This window comes from Anarrhichthys ocellatus, unplaced genomic scaffold, assembly GCF_004355925.1.
Source record: "Anarrhichthys ocellatus isolate YVR2014 unplaced genomic scaffold, GSC_Weel_1.0 scaffold24, whole genome shotgun sequence".
Taxonomy (NCBI): domain Eukaryota; kingdom Metazoa; phylum Chordata; class Actinopteri; order Perciformes; family Anarhichadidae; genus Anarrhichthys; species Anarrhichthys ocellatus.
In genome coordinates, this window is record NW_022280054.1 from 2172068 (window position 1) to 2187752 (window position 15685).

At 43.4% G+C, this 15685-nt stretch overlaps 1 protein-coding gene across 1 annotated transcript in view; it reads right to left on the reverse strand.

The window, feature by feature from the left end:
• dock10 (dedicator of cytokinesis 10) overlaps nucleotides 1-15685 on the reverse strand; it is a 60018-nt gene that overhangs the window by 41569 nt on the left and 2764 nt on the right. The window lies entirely within an intron of this gene.

Here is a 15685-nt window from a genome sequence, read left to right on the forward strand (position 1 = left end):
CACACACACACACACACACACACACACACACACACACACACACACTGACAGCAGCTGTGCATGGTTCAGCCCAGCCCAGCTCACCCAACAAATCACAGTCTGCAATAGCTGTCAGCTGACCAGAACCAGCTGCTGCATGCACGCACACACACATACAAACCTACATCATTTTTCAGATTTTCATTCTGCAGCACTCTCCTCCACCATTTTTCCTCCCAATAACACCAGTCCTTTCAAGCCGCAGTTCCGTTGGCTGTGTTTGTGCATTTGTGGTTTGTGCACTGAAGACAGGCACATGAAGCGCAGACATGCTGTCCCACACTCTGATTTGGTAAAATAAACTGTTGCTTTAAAGAAAGGGAACAAAGAAAAAGAAAAGATTTAAATGTGTTGAAATGCATATTCATGTGTTCGCTACAGTATATCCAGCTTGATGTTCCAGAGTGGAGGTTGGCAGAGTGTGTGTGCAGCTCCAGGCAGAGTGTTGGGGCGTGGTGAGAGAGGCTGTTGAACAGAAAGTGGATAGAAAGTGGGGAGTGGGCGGCTTTATGGATGAAGCGTGGATGAGGAGATTTAGCTCTGTAGAGCTAACATGTTCAATTCCTGCGACTTTGGTTCAGCACATAGACAGGCAACAGGACACTGACTGGGCTTTTGGTTAAATCTAAAACAAGTACTTAATTTATAAAATTCCTTTACAACAGCTCTGGTGTCCACAAGTGCAGCGACAGTCACTTTAACCACTCTAATTGTTCCCATGTCGCCGTAACATCTGGTCTTGCTTTATTCTTCATGTGGCATTTTCACTGTGTGGCTAAATTGAAAGAAATAAAGAAATGTGCATTTAGAGAACAAAAGGGTTTTCATATGTTTTGCAGCAATTTGAAATTCTTCTCATTATAAAATTACCCTTTGTATTCATTGCCAGTTGTACTTGCAGAACCAGAGGTTGTCCAAAACATAGATTTTTAGAAAAATATGGATGTAGCACCAGTTTTGTCACCCAGAGGTTTCTGAAGGGACGCTTTGAAGCCTGGATTTTGGTTTACCGTTCTTTGCCATCTTTGTCAGTCACTGGAATTTAATTAAATTTAGTTAATGGGGAGGAGGTGGAGCGAGACAGGGACAACAAGCACAACAAACTGAATAGGACAGGCGGAGACAACTGTCAATCAAACTCTGCCCAAAGCATACTTCTCAAATAAGCCGTAATATTTCCTAAATGGGACAATGGTTGTCAAAAGCACCACCAAAACACACAAAAGAGGAAATAATTCAATAATTCACTGACTCTATTAAAAGAGAGAAGTTGGAAAATGTTTCAATTGACATCAGCACAGTGAGTTTTCACGTAACTATGAGAGAAATTGCACCTCAAAGCATGTCCACAAGCTTTCTTTTTGTATTGGTGCAATATGACACAACATAATCTCCACAACTGAACAGATTAAGACAATTTAACAATCTAAAAACCCATTGGATTGGCCGAAAAACGCATCGTTACAGTGATGAAAACAGGGCTTTGTTTCTTAGCTTTTGAAAGGTTGATGTTTTGGACCACACGAAGGGTCATTTGGGGGGAAGGTATTTACATAATCTACCTATGATATACTTAGCTTGACTGTTTGCATTGTTTTCAAAGACCTGTAATCAAGTGACACATAATGTATAGGCGATGACTTTGCACACTCTCAGCCTCCTACAGAGAGGAGGAAACCATTGTGATGTTAGGTCATGATTAAGGGCATTAGTGTTCATGTCAATGTGGCAGAATATCCCACCCCCCCACCCACATAAATGTTCATTATTATAATGCTTTACATAGCTAAATATAAACAGCTCATGAACACACAGCACGACACACATAATGACAGTGCATATGTCCAGTGCAATGTTCAAATTGGAGAAACATTAACCACACCCTCCCCCCCCCCTCCCACTACACAACTCCTCGAAAACAATTACTTCTCACTAAAGGCTCTTCAGTGCAACATGCCTGATAGCAGCAGCTAAAACACACAGGAAACACAGAGATGGGCTTTGTTTGTATGCTAGGCCTCCACAATGGTTCTATCATGCAAAGATGCCCACACAGACATGCCCTGTAGTCGCCAGCAGAGTCCCTGTGTTACACAGCCCGCTTGGTGTTCGCTCCCATTCACTCCGCCTGCCTTCACACGGAGTTCAAACACAGATTATATCACCGCGCTGGCTGCTGTGCGTCAATGTTCAAAATAATCATTGAACGTTTCCATTGTGACATGCAAACATTTACAAGAGAGGATGACGGGATGGGATCATTTAAAGAGCACCTCACATTGTAGAATTTAAATGATGCCGATGTGGTATTTATGTCTTTCCACATGCATTATGAGGCATTTTTATCTGCCATCTTTACAGTATTTTGGGCTAGGGCACTTTGGTATGAAACAGTGGGAGGCAGTAATATACTGAAGATGTGTCTACACTACTTTGAATAAAACAAGAAGAAGAGAACGCAGGAGCAGGTCCTGTTACTATATATTCAAAAAGTATAAAGAAGACGTTTTTTAATGCACAAATGCGAAATAAATTTGCATGTAAGAGTAAAAGAAACATACTTGTATTTGATATTACAAAAGGTGTACTCTGTTGGTTTAAATGCATTATAGCATTGTGTTGAGAGAAGTTATATGTCATTTACTGGATCCATCAACTAAAAACAAAAATCCATGCAGAGCCAGTGCAGGGGGTTAATTGAGGACACAATAGTTACAATCTTCTCTGCTTTTGTTAGTTTTACTTCACCTCTTTTTTTTTTTTTTAAACGAAGGAGAGGGAGAGGTGAATTTAAAGCAAAACACCCGAGGCAACTTTCAGCGAATGAGGTGGTGAGTGTTGAATAAGTGATGAGGACCTTGCATCGTCCATGAAGGGGAATGAGGAAACCGACAGCGATACGGTGTAAAGCATCTCAGCTCCCAGGACACCTGTCCTTTAGTTAGAGTTGGTTAGAAGAATAAATAAATCACACGATGAAATGGAATAACAAACCTCTACGAGGATAGTTACACATCCCCATACAAGACCACAAACACCCGTAACACAATGCACACAATGAGATGGAATAATCTGATCTGGTCTTCATTCTGCCACCTCTGTCACTCCCCATGTCTTCTCAATTCATCATCTGTAACTCACATGTCCAATTCCTGAACTCACTTGGGCGTACAATAAATGCCAAACTGTATCTTTGGTCATGCTTCATTTCATAAGGTTTGTTATTTTCCAAATAATTTCCAAGCATCTGATATGGAAGTGTTTTTTTCTCAGAAAGACATTTTCAATCATTTAAAAACATCCAAATATCCATCTGGCAATGAATAAATAGGCTATAGATTAATGATTGAAAATGATTTGTTGCCCATACAGCATTTGTTAAATTGTATGCTCATATGTAACCATAAAGGATGACAGAAGTGGTCAAAGAAGTATTTCAATCCTTAACTTACTTTATGTAAAGGTAGCAATACCACAATACAATAATACTCACATTTTAAATTGGACTTGACTTAAAGGAGTCGTTATTCTTACTCATACATTAACATGTCGGCAGCATTTCAACGTGGAGGCAAAGCTACTCCGGGAATTTACAACAATGTTATATATTTTATGAGCTAATCCTATATTTTGCAGGTTAAATGTTAAGTGCAAAACACAAAGAGTAATTGTGCATGTTCTGCTGACCTGATATACACCAAGTAAAACAAACAATGGCAATTGATTACTTTGTCTTTTTTTACAAATTTAAAGACCGTAGCAGTTACTTCCCAATTGTTCCAATTCAATATTTTGTTGGTTTTCCCAAATGATAGCAAAGGAAACTCTTATATCAGGTAATCATATTGACGAGTACAATAAAGCTTTAGCATTCCATTGTGTGCACCGTTGCCATTGTTTGGACCTACAGTATGCCCGAGTATGTGTCCTCCTTGTACGTGTCCACCGGTGCTTCCTTGTGTGAACGGGGTCAAGCTGTGTGTAAAGCCTGAACCTCTACAAAGGATGACATCACTGGGCTGTATGTTGCAGTGTGTGCTGCCATCGTTTGTGGAGTTAATGTTTTACAGCTGCACAGCCTCAGCACTCTGTAATCCTTCTGTTACTCCGCTGAACAACAGCGACGGTGACAAAGCGGCGGTTATGTCCACTCGATTTGCAGGAGTTTGATGTGTGTGCATGATGCTGCATGTTGGTTAACTATTTAGACAAAAGGACAAACATAAGACATTTTACTGACTTCAAATACCTCAGCCAACTAGGCCAAGTAGGAAACCACAGTCCATTAAAACTCCTGCACACTGCCTTGTAAGCATTTCGCTCTGCTGTAGTTAGGTTCCCTGTAGAGCTGGAGGCTGACTCATGGCAGCGGTATTTGATGTGGTGCAGAGCTCCACTGCGTTTACTTGAGAAAACACTCTCCTGTTCCCATGGTGACCACAACAGGAAGGATGCTGTCACTCAAGGGTGCTGGGTTCTCAGCAAACTACGGTTTGGCCCCCTGGCACTCAAAGAGCAACAAGAGGGACACAGGGTCAACCTCTTTCTTTCTGGCTGCCCCCCCCCCCCCCCCCCCCCCCACACATGGTGTTTTTCTTTGACGAGCTGCAGCGATGGAGAGAGTTCACTGACTGGACTGTAAAAAAACAAAAAAGAACTGAGCAGAAGAAGAAAAACACAGTCAGGAGTAGAAATATGGAGGCTGGAGACTGTCAGATCAAGTTAATCTGGTGTCATTTCCGTTGAAACTCAACTGCAGAAAACGTACAAAATGATTACGATTTGTGGGTTGAACAAACAGTATTTTTCTCCAGTTGCTCGGAACTGGACATTAAGTTTGCAGCTCAAGGTGTCTCTTGGTATGCAACTATCCAGTGTTGCCAGTGATACATTTTGTCTCAAACTCATCCTGATGCGCTGTTTTCAGTAAAACCTCAGCCTGCGGATGCAACACCACAGCCCACCGTCTCTTGCACAAACAGGAAGACAGACTATAAACTGAGCAAACGCCTGAAATCGATTGCTGCTTGATTCAATATCAAATGAGGAAATTGTCTTGCTAAGAATTGATAAGAGAAAACATTTCAATAAAAATCCATATGTACTATACTTGTACCGGTGTCACATGGTTTTGTGGTCCTGAGTGCTTCATCATATCGTATTGTGTGATGTTGTTTCATGTGGTTGTATACATTTAACCTGCTGTGCTGCAGCTGTGGCAAAATAGTGCTTGAAAAGAATGTGCTTTTGACTGTCATCCTTGTATCTGAAAAAGTTCCTCTGAGCAGATGTAAGACTTTTTCCATTCAAGCTCAACACTTCTGTTTAAACTGCAGGGGTTTTTCTTGATTCTGTGTCATTTCGTCTTGTTTCTGTTGCTTTTCACTGCGTTACTCGTCTGTCTTTCTCTTTCACTCGTTAGATCTGTTTTCGTTTCTGCCCCCACGGCCGGCGCCTGCCTGTCACGTGATGCCCAGGTGTCTTGTTACTTGTTGAAGCATATTAATGCAACGAACGGCCCGACTGCAAACACTGCAGGAATATTTTCACGTGAGAATGCAATTGCAATTATGAATCAAACCTATGACTTATTTGTACAACCTTACTGTAACAAGATCATGTTGTAACCTGAACACTGTGTGACATCTGGCTCTGAATTGAGTTTAACAGGAAGAACAGAGTTCAGAGCCACAGCACACTGCCAATGCCATCTAGTGCTGAGAACCGGACACAGCAGGCTGCGTGGAGGATCAGAGGGTGCCAGTCTCCACACATCAGTGTAGCGGTCGCCCTCACGGCCACGTCTTTAATGGACCTGCAGGAGGCGCTCTGTGCCAGAGATACTATCTTGTCCTCTGGCAGCTGGTTTGTTTAGAAAAGGAAGCTATTAAAAATGTCTTTAAGAGAACCAAAGTCCCGGGGCAGGAGGGATTGAGAGAGGGGAAGTTGTCGAGTAGCAACTGCCTGGAGGGGGGGGGGGTCATTGTTAAACATTTCCATTCATCCTCCTTAGATTCCTTACTTCACCCACCTACTACCAACAACAACCAGCCTCACCTTTTCTCCTGTCCCTCCATCTTACCTACCCTCCAAAGAACTCTTTCCTTTACAGTGTTTCTACTTTCTCCAACAATTCAGTTGAGATAAACACAAAATGCAGATACACACAAACACACACACCTTGGTTTATGAGAAATGTATCCGTGTGCATATCTTTATTATAACAGACAATCAGGCAGCATATTAGGTCAAATGGTGCCTGACAGAGGAGCAGCTTTAAATGGTAACTAATCGAGGGCAGACTCGACTTCTACGTCTTTAAACGAAAGTTAGAAATTGTTTGTTTATTGCATACTTCATAGACTCACATGAAAGATAAGTGGGACACTGTACATGGCAAAGATGGTTTTAAATTTAACATCAGCAGGATCTGTCTCAGGAACCGTTTTTTGCCGAGGTGGTAAGCCAGCCAGATGTTCATACATCTGGCATCACGGTCAAGATTAGTAGTCACACTCATTAAATGCATGCCATTTGCTCCTTTTCCCTAGAATGCCATGTTTTATTTTATAAAAATCGATACGTTTTTATTGGTAGAGGTGGTCCTTGTTTCAGGTGAGGTGACCCACATCCAATATAAAACACAGAGGGAAACTAGACTTCTACATTGTGATGTTGCAAGTATGTTATTGTTCCTTGATCTACTCTGTGAACCACTCCTTTTAGCTTGGACTTAATGGCGGTAAGGACAATAAACCTATAGCTTATACTCTTCTACCTGCCTGTTTCAACATTCATTCACTCACTGAATCACACGTTCATAAAGAATATGACTGACGACTGGTATTATTTAGCGTCCGTTCAGCAGCAAAGCCAGCAGAAACACAGACAGCTACTGTACTGTCACAGAGCTGGTGCCTCATTAATTCACTCTCCCACGTGGCATCTCTCCATATCTCTTTGCTGTTTCTCTCCTCTCTCCCCCCCCGCCCTTCCCGTCCAAGCTCGGGACTCAGCAGTGAAGCATAGACGGCTGAGGTCACCGGCTTCTTAAGTCAGCGCATACCACAGGAGAGCTTTAAAGGTAATAGAAGCAAGCAGAGCCTGAGCTTTTCTTTAGATTGTGTTTTTCCATCCAAGAGAGAGAACATTCATTAGAAAGAGAAAAAGTCCGTACTGCAGCAACATAATAAATACCACTCCAGCACAGTAGTCATGATTTGTCTCTCAGCACTGCCGTGTATCCGTTGTTTCCCTGTGATCCTATCTGGGCCATTTACACAGCTGTTAGGCCTCTCCCGTTTCCTGTCCAGGTAAGAGAGTCTCCAACCAATAAGACAGTTCACATACTCCTTCACGCTGGCCAAGTCAACCTCCAAACTCTCCTCTACTTCCACTGCATGTCTGAGCCTCTGAAACTCTGAAACAGTAACTACTCCTCGGGCAATTATCCCTGATGATTTCTGTTTCCTGTAACTCTGTTCTCTTGAAAAATGTGTCCTCGCTCTGAACCTGCCATATTCATCTTAAATCAGGCCCGAGCCAATACTCACTTTGATGCAAACATGCCAGAAACAAGTACCAGCACAATGGATGCTATGTTTAGAAGCTAGTATGGTTACGAACAGTCACATCAGTCCAGCCCGAGTGAAAAATAAATCAAAAGACTTCATGTCAACCCCCGATCTACACCCTCACAGTGAAGGAAAAAAGCCCACTAGAATGCCTAGTTTGCAATAAATCATTCAGTCATGACGCCTACATGACACCTTCACAAAGCCTACATGGAACCTCTGTGACCTCCATACCAGCGCTAACTATCTACCAGACGCCCACTCAGCACAGCTCCCTCTCCCTGAGGTCCCAGTTTAGACCGAGGACAGCTGTTCTGAAGTTCTTTCTTCGTGCGTTTTTATATCTATGATCCTCCCTTTACCTTTTCCCATCCCCCATCATTTCTCACCCCTTCTTAAAGACAAAAAAAAAAAGCACTCCTCTGTGTCCCTCTATGCCCGGTGGTTTTTTTTCCTCCCTTATTTCTTCCTTTGCAGATCCCCTTTCAGCTCTTTGCCTCACATTTAAGGCAGACGGAATTGATGTACTCGCAAAGAAAGATACGCATACAGTGAGCCAGCGCGGTCTCACAGAGAGGCTTTAAATTCAAATCAGAAGCCTCTCGCCCTCTAACATCAGCATCCACGAGCATGACAGACAATCATGGATCCGAGTTTGTTTCTTCACCTCAACTACCTTCACGTATTGATCTCGGGGCTCGGGGCTATTCCTGTGGGACGCATGTCAGAGAGACACACTCTCTGTGTCAGTCAGGGAGGATAGCAATGAGTGGAACTGGCATCTTTGAATCAAAACTATCTCCACTCCTGCCAAAAAAAGGTGAGACTATTTACTGATCATCCACCCTCAAGAGTCCTAATAACTCAGAGAGAGAGAGAGAGAGAAGTTAGGACTGGAACTAAAATAAAATTGTTGTTCCTTGAAAATCAATACATGCAAAAGTAATTACTTTTGTATATCATTGAATGTATTTTCTTTCTCGTATCGACTCGCTAGCCCCCCCCCTCCAGGTTTAATGGTGATTTAGTTGAGCAGGTCTTGACTTACAAATACCTTTGAGTTGAAATTGACGACTACTTAAGATTCAATGAATGCACAGTGATTAAGTCTAACACACTACAACAGAGGCTGTTCTTTTTGGTTGAAATTGAATCACTGAGACAGCCGTGTCCTCCAGATGTTTAACGAATCTGTCTTGCAGAGCGCTTGTCCTTTGGCCTGAACTGTATCTTTGGAAATGTGTGTGTTTAAGATCAAGCCGAACTGCAGCGCATGATCAAGACAGCTAGTGGGACCATCGAGGTCGATCAGGTGTCTGTAGCACAGCTGTACCGTATTCTTAAAAAGTGCTGATCAGTTGCTCAATGATCACATCTGTCCTCGCCACCTGAAATTCCGTGGGAGTAGCAGGTCAAAGGGCAGAATCCTGCAGCATCCTGGATGAATTATCCCGGCCAACAGAATTGCAGTTCACGATATTATCCCAATAGTCATCAAAAAATGCATTAAACTCTTAAAATGGAACTGAAACATACCGGAATCCGTTTACCTTAAATTATGTGAAGAAGCAAATATTTGTATTGCATCAAAGATAGGACTCCTCTTTTTTTTGGGGGGGGGGGGGAACAATCAAAACAATCTTAATGAAAGTAGCCTAATCAATAATCATAAGGTCCCCCCGCATAAATAAAGCAAAAAATAATGTAAAACTGAATAGCAACATTGAACTTCTGGTAAGATATCACGTTTGTTTTGTAGCCAATGTCAATTTACACAGATTTATTGAAAACTGCAAACTGAGTACATTATTGCAATCTGTGGGTAAGATTCCTAACGCTAGACAAGTTGTGTAAAAAGAGGTCCAAGGACGTCACCGTTGAAAGACATATATTTTAATCCAGCATTTCACCAACTGAGCATGTGGACATATCTTGAGCCTGTGGGCTTTTTTATCTTCTTCTATCACCAGTTATGCCAGCTATTTCCTCTGGTGCGCTGCTACCCAGGACACATTATCTGTAAGTTAAAACTATCTGTTCTATTTCTAACAGGGGCCCAGGCTCTGCTGACATAATAATGCGTGTGCATGCACGTGTGCATGCGTGTGTGTACTTTTATCTATGTGTATATGTGTGAATGGATGTGGGTAACTGAAGCAGATGCAGGTGGTGAAATATTAATAATGGCTGCTTGTTTCTGTCTCTTTCTGTTCTACTTGCTGACACCGGGCCAAAGAGGACAGACACGGTCAGACGGGATTATTGGCGGGTCAGCCGGGCTGATCAAAGCCGGCTAGGAAACAGTTAGACAGCAGAGGAGAAAGGGACAAAAAGATCTTAAGAGGATTCGACCATCTAACAAAACACAGTTCCGGTTTAAGATCTATACACTTTGAGGACGGCTCGTACAAATGGTGGACACGTTTTCTTTACATCCTTCCTTAATTAGATCCTGTTCTCTCTCCGTCACTCTCTGTCCAGCCAGCGAAGACAGCTAATGAGGGAAAGTCCACATCGCACATGACTGCCACACAGCGTGTGTATGTGTGTGCTCGTGCGTGTACAACAGGGCAAGGGCAGCAGGGCATGGGGGTCGGACGGTAATGGCAGTAACATATTCAGGCCTCCTACTCTGGAATGCAGAGTGAGGGAGAGACACAACACAGCAATTCACTCGCTGAGAGTGGCTGAACTATTCTTAGTCCAGTATGTGAAGTGAAGTGGACCCCCATCCCCTCCTCCCCTCCCTCACCCCTTCCCTGGGGGCCCGTGAAAAGAGTGTGGACGGACGAGTTGACGTGGTGTCTATTAAGGTACGGGGCAGGACAGAGAGCGTTAGAGAAAGAGGATAAAAGTTAAGCTCCAGTGAGGCAAAGCCTGGCCAGCTGAGTCTGAATGGAGCAGTTCACTGGCTGTGAAGCCTCTCCAAAGAGCCTATTGTAAACGTACATTGGCACAATGCATGGAGCCCCGGGGACCTCTCTCTCTCTCTCTCTCTCTCTCTCTCTCTCTCTCTCTCTCTCTCTCTCTCTCTCTCTCTCTCTCTCTCTCGTGACCTCTCACAAACACTGGACTAAAAGGCAGACACATACTTTTTCTCTGTCCAGTTTTCCTACTTAGACTAAACAGGCTTTTTTTTAATCTTCTAATACACTTCAACAACTGGCAGCGTGACACTACAAGGTTACATGTATTTCAGGGGGAGGGGGGGGGGGGAGAATTTCCCGTGCTCACATCCAGCAGACACACACTAGTGAGATCAGTGTGCAGCCTCTCAAGTTCAAACAGTAGGGGAATTCAGCAAGGGACAGTGTCAGTAGTGACAGTGACGGGCTCAGATTTTCTTTCCCCCCCTGTGCTCTCTCCTCTTTGCTTTTATTTCTCTGCCCTTTCTGAATGAGTCATGGAGAAGATGGGGACGGACACACACCAAGGCCTGGCAGTGCACGGTCCTACTGTTATCGGGCAAACACGGCGGAGTCATCTGTAGCTCAGTCATAACAAATGTCAAAGAGCTATTCATCTCCTCTAATCCCTTTCTCTATTCTCCTGTCTGCATACACACACACGCACGCACGCACGCACGCACACGCACACACACACACACACGCACGCACACGTGACACTAGAAGCATTCACTCAACGTGACAAAGAGCGAGAACCGAAGACCGATGAATGTAATCCAGTCGATTTAGAAAAAGAGTGAGGGAGTGCCGGCAATTAGGGAATTCATTTAGCTATGGAAAAGGCAAAGAAGAAGAAAAAGAGGCAGAGAGGGCGCACAGCGACAAGGAGGCAGAAGGTAAGAAAGTGGAGGGAAGAATAGAGGGGGAGAGACAGGGTGAGGGGAGGTTTGACAGGCGGAACAGAAGAAGTACGTGTCACCCTGCTGATGAAATCTCTAAAGTGAAATGAACACACATTTAGGTTGCACCGCATGAAGAAGGCGCCCCGAAGAACACCACGGCATGGCTTAGAAAAGCTGCACGCCGAGTTGTTCAGAGACACAAAATGAACGTCTTGAGAAAGAGAGAGAGAGAGAGAGAGAGAGAGAGAGAGACAGAGTGAGCACGACATCCTGTCCCACACTGTCAGAGTGTTAATAATCTAGGGAGGGGACTCTTTCACAACCCCGTTTGACACATACATATAGAGTATAAGTAACACATACGCACAAGATGGAGAGCGGAAACACAACGCGAGGTGTATGACTCACCACACGCATCGGCTACACTATAGGTCATATACAAGTGGACCCAAGAGGTGACTGAGATGCAAAAAAAGGGATTTGAGATGACGAATCCTAAATGTATGCAACTCCAACAGCTTTGTTGTTACTTTAGTGTTTGATGATGTGTCCACTGAGCATGACAGATGTCATACAGTGCCATGTCTCAGAGCTAATTTAGCTGCAGTATGATGAGAGTTTCCCCTGGGAAATGGTTTAGAAGAGGGGAGATCATCATCCATCTTGTTTTGTGATCAATTTCTCTAACAGATAATGGCCTAAACAGTAGCCACAGACATTTAAAATATGGGATTTGTTTTGTAAAAAAAAAGGTATCTGGCTTATATTTATATCTAATTGTATGTTTTATGACATTAGCTGTCATAAAACCCTGAAAATCATTCTGCAAACTTCTACTGTAATTGTTCCATTGCAATGTTAAAGCTCCAGAGCTCCTTTCTTAATTGTTCTTGGTGCGTGAGTCTCTTTTGTTCAATTGTATATTTACATGGTTATACAATCAGACTGTGGTATGATTTCCAAAACTGCAACTTATGTAAGAGAACAACTGTATTGGCAGGCAGGGGAATATTGCCTCTGTTGATTTGTGAAGCAGCTTCATTTGTGACTCTATGGAAAATAAAGACGACTTTGTATTTTCTGTCCTGGGGTGTTGAGGAAACAACTTCCTTCAAGAACTGGGACACTTACGTGAATATCCACAGGGACCTGAACAGTTACTGGCGCGCAAACTTCTTAATATCGCACGAAGATACAAAAAATTGAATGTACATCAAAATAATGACAATGCTGATGAGACGGCGTATACTGTACATAAAAACACACATAGACAATATTCTGCTTCCACACACTAACTCATGCACAGGACAGAGTGCTTATAAGAGGACAAGTTATCTGCATTAGAGCCTCCGCTCCTCTGGGAGATGAGACAGATCTACAGACTCTCTTCCTGCCTCATTTTCTCCTTGGTTTTCCTCTCTTTACGATCCAGCTCTCTAAAATGATACGACTGGTAATATCTGAACAATTATTAGCTTGATTCCGTCTCCAGCTCCACTCCTGTCCCTGTCCAGATGTAATAAGAGGCAGAAATGTCAGCATCAATGCAGCTCTCCTCCTCAGACTTATCATTGTGCAAGCTACAGATAAATAATTATTTTCTTTAAAACACAGGAGGTGATAAAAGATGGAGTGGGCGTTCACAAAGCAATTAAAGGAGGCGGGTTACATATTAAAATAATAAGTGTATAATATAAGCAGCTACACAAACTAGCTGAATTCATTTATGAAATGCCTGGGAGCGTGGGAACACGAGATGAGATGAAGGAAGAAGTACTAGGAGGAGAAGCGGAGATACCGGGAGTGCTTCCTGTTAGAATTCCATCCTAATTGACCTTTCTCTGTTGCCGTGGTAACCGAGGCCCGGCTGCGGGAGAGTCGGCTAATCACTGGTAATCTAACGGGTTCCTAGACTCTGGGACAACGGATTTAAAAGCATTATCAGTTTGACTAACTCGCGTGAGACGGGCATATTAGTCGGCGTTACATGCCGCCAGCGACAGATTAATGTGACGCTGACTGACAACTCTTTTCCTAACACAGAGCAGCAGCACACTGTGGTCAAATCAAGATAAAAAACCCACAATGATACAGATCTACAGTAGCGAGGAGGAGCCAGCACATTTTATTTAGAACAAGTACCACACACACACACACACACACACACACACACACACACACACACACACACACACACACACACACAAGCCTACTGGAGGTTACACTGAACAAATAGGCTTGGCAGGAGTCATGCACAATGCATCCAAGGCAGCCGACCTGATGCGTCATGAGGACAGAGTAAAGTCAGACTGACAGCATGCCCCCCCCCCCAACAACAAATGACTACTCCACGCCGTCTGACACACATTTTAGCTGCAGACAGACAGACGTGCCCAGTGGTGGTATTTTACTAGAAGAACAGAAACACACAAACAGAACATGACTGGTGTAAGCCCAGAAGACAGAGAAATTAAGGCCGATGAAGATACGGATTAACAGAGCGCAGAGAAGATTAAACTAACGTAATGAGACAAGTCATAAGCAGCAGTCCCATTCTCAGAGAGAGGAGAGGAGAAGAGAGGATGGGAGACCTTAACAAATCCACTGAAATATAAAATAAAGCATGCGAGTGAGTGAAAAATCAAAAAGACAAGCTGAATGAAATATGAACACCTTTTTGGGTCATTTATAAAACGTGGTGAAAAAAATACAGGAAGGAAATACTTGAAACTACTTTCCATATGTTGCAGTGTGAGTGTGTGTTTGAGTTTCAAGGCCAAAGAACACAAACTGCTCTCTGGCGAGTTGAGCGTGCACATGAGCATGGAGGTGAACCGCATTGGTAAAGGACCACCATACCTATGGGTTTTGCATGTTTAAACACATTAACTATAAGTCGCATATATTTTAGATCACTGTCAGCCAGTTTCCAACGCACTGCATTCGTTTTTGTGATGGTCTAACTATCTAACTGAATGATCTAAATTTGACTTAATACCTCTTGTTTTTTGTGCAGAGGTCAGAAAATAAATAAGAATTCTAGTCTCCATGACTGGACAACAGACATTGGTTTGTAACCAAATGGAAAATTTCAGTAAATACCTGGAGCCTGGAATTGGGCACCAAAATAGTCAATACGTGGTCAGGCGTGAAGCTCGTGCCACAAGGGCACCGCGGACGCCAAGTACAAGATGTAGCATGATCTGATGCTAAAAGAAAGACAAGATAAAGATGACTTAACTATTAGGGTATCATGTGGAAAATATATGTGGATTCAAGCAGCGAGTGAGGGCGACTGCCGACAAGCAACCCCGTGCTTCTGGGCAAATATAAACTGAGCTGCAGAGGGATGCTACATGCCAGGGTGGGTGTGTTGGCCCCAATCTCTGGCTGTGTGGTTAGTGTGGCTGGCAACCTCCAGTCAGGGTATGACATGTGGTTCATCCCAGCAGGCAGCCAGAGTCACAACAAGAACGGCACTTGTGTCTACACTGCTATGCTGCTCACTTTGGCTGAGAGTCATAATAAACACTCAGTCCCCGGTGCCGATAATCAGCAGTAATGGGTCTAAAATGCCGCGTTGATTTTGTTGGTGATGTGATTACCACATCCCATCCCGCCCCATTATCTTTAATATTTAACATATGTTGGATAAGTCAATCTATTTTCTTTCATCGTTATTTGTTGTCCAGCAAAAGATGTAATGGAAAAGATCTCATGGTCACTGAAGCAACAAACTGCAGAGGAAAAAAAATAACCCAAACTCAACCACCGTTACATCCGTCATTCTCGCATCTATCTACCCTTCCATGCTCCCCGCATATTTGGGGATGGGTGGGCTGACCTACCATGAGAAACAGTGAAGTAGTCAGAAAGCAGTGATTGCTTTCACAGAGCACTTCATCAAAAGGAAAATGTAGCATGCGCCAGGGGGGACTTACCTGGTATCATGTATGCTATGTACACTCGCGAATACACACACACACACACACACACACACACACTTCAGAAACTGATCTTACCCATGAGGACCCATGCAGAGCAGAGGAACAGTAAGAAACACAAAGGAAAACAGTGTCAGAAGCAACTCAAATATGGAAGAATCTGAAATAGTGAAGGCATGCAGAGATGGGGAGTAGAGTCATGGGTGGTGGTGGTGGAGGGGGGTGGGGTGATTGAGGAAAAAAACTGACAACTATGAAAAAAGTGAGGGGGTCAGAGAGAGAGAGAGAGAGAGAGAGAGAGAGAGAGAGAGAGAGAGAGA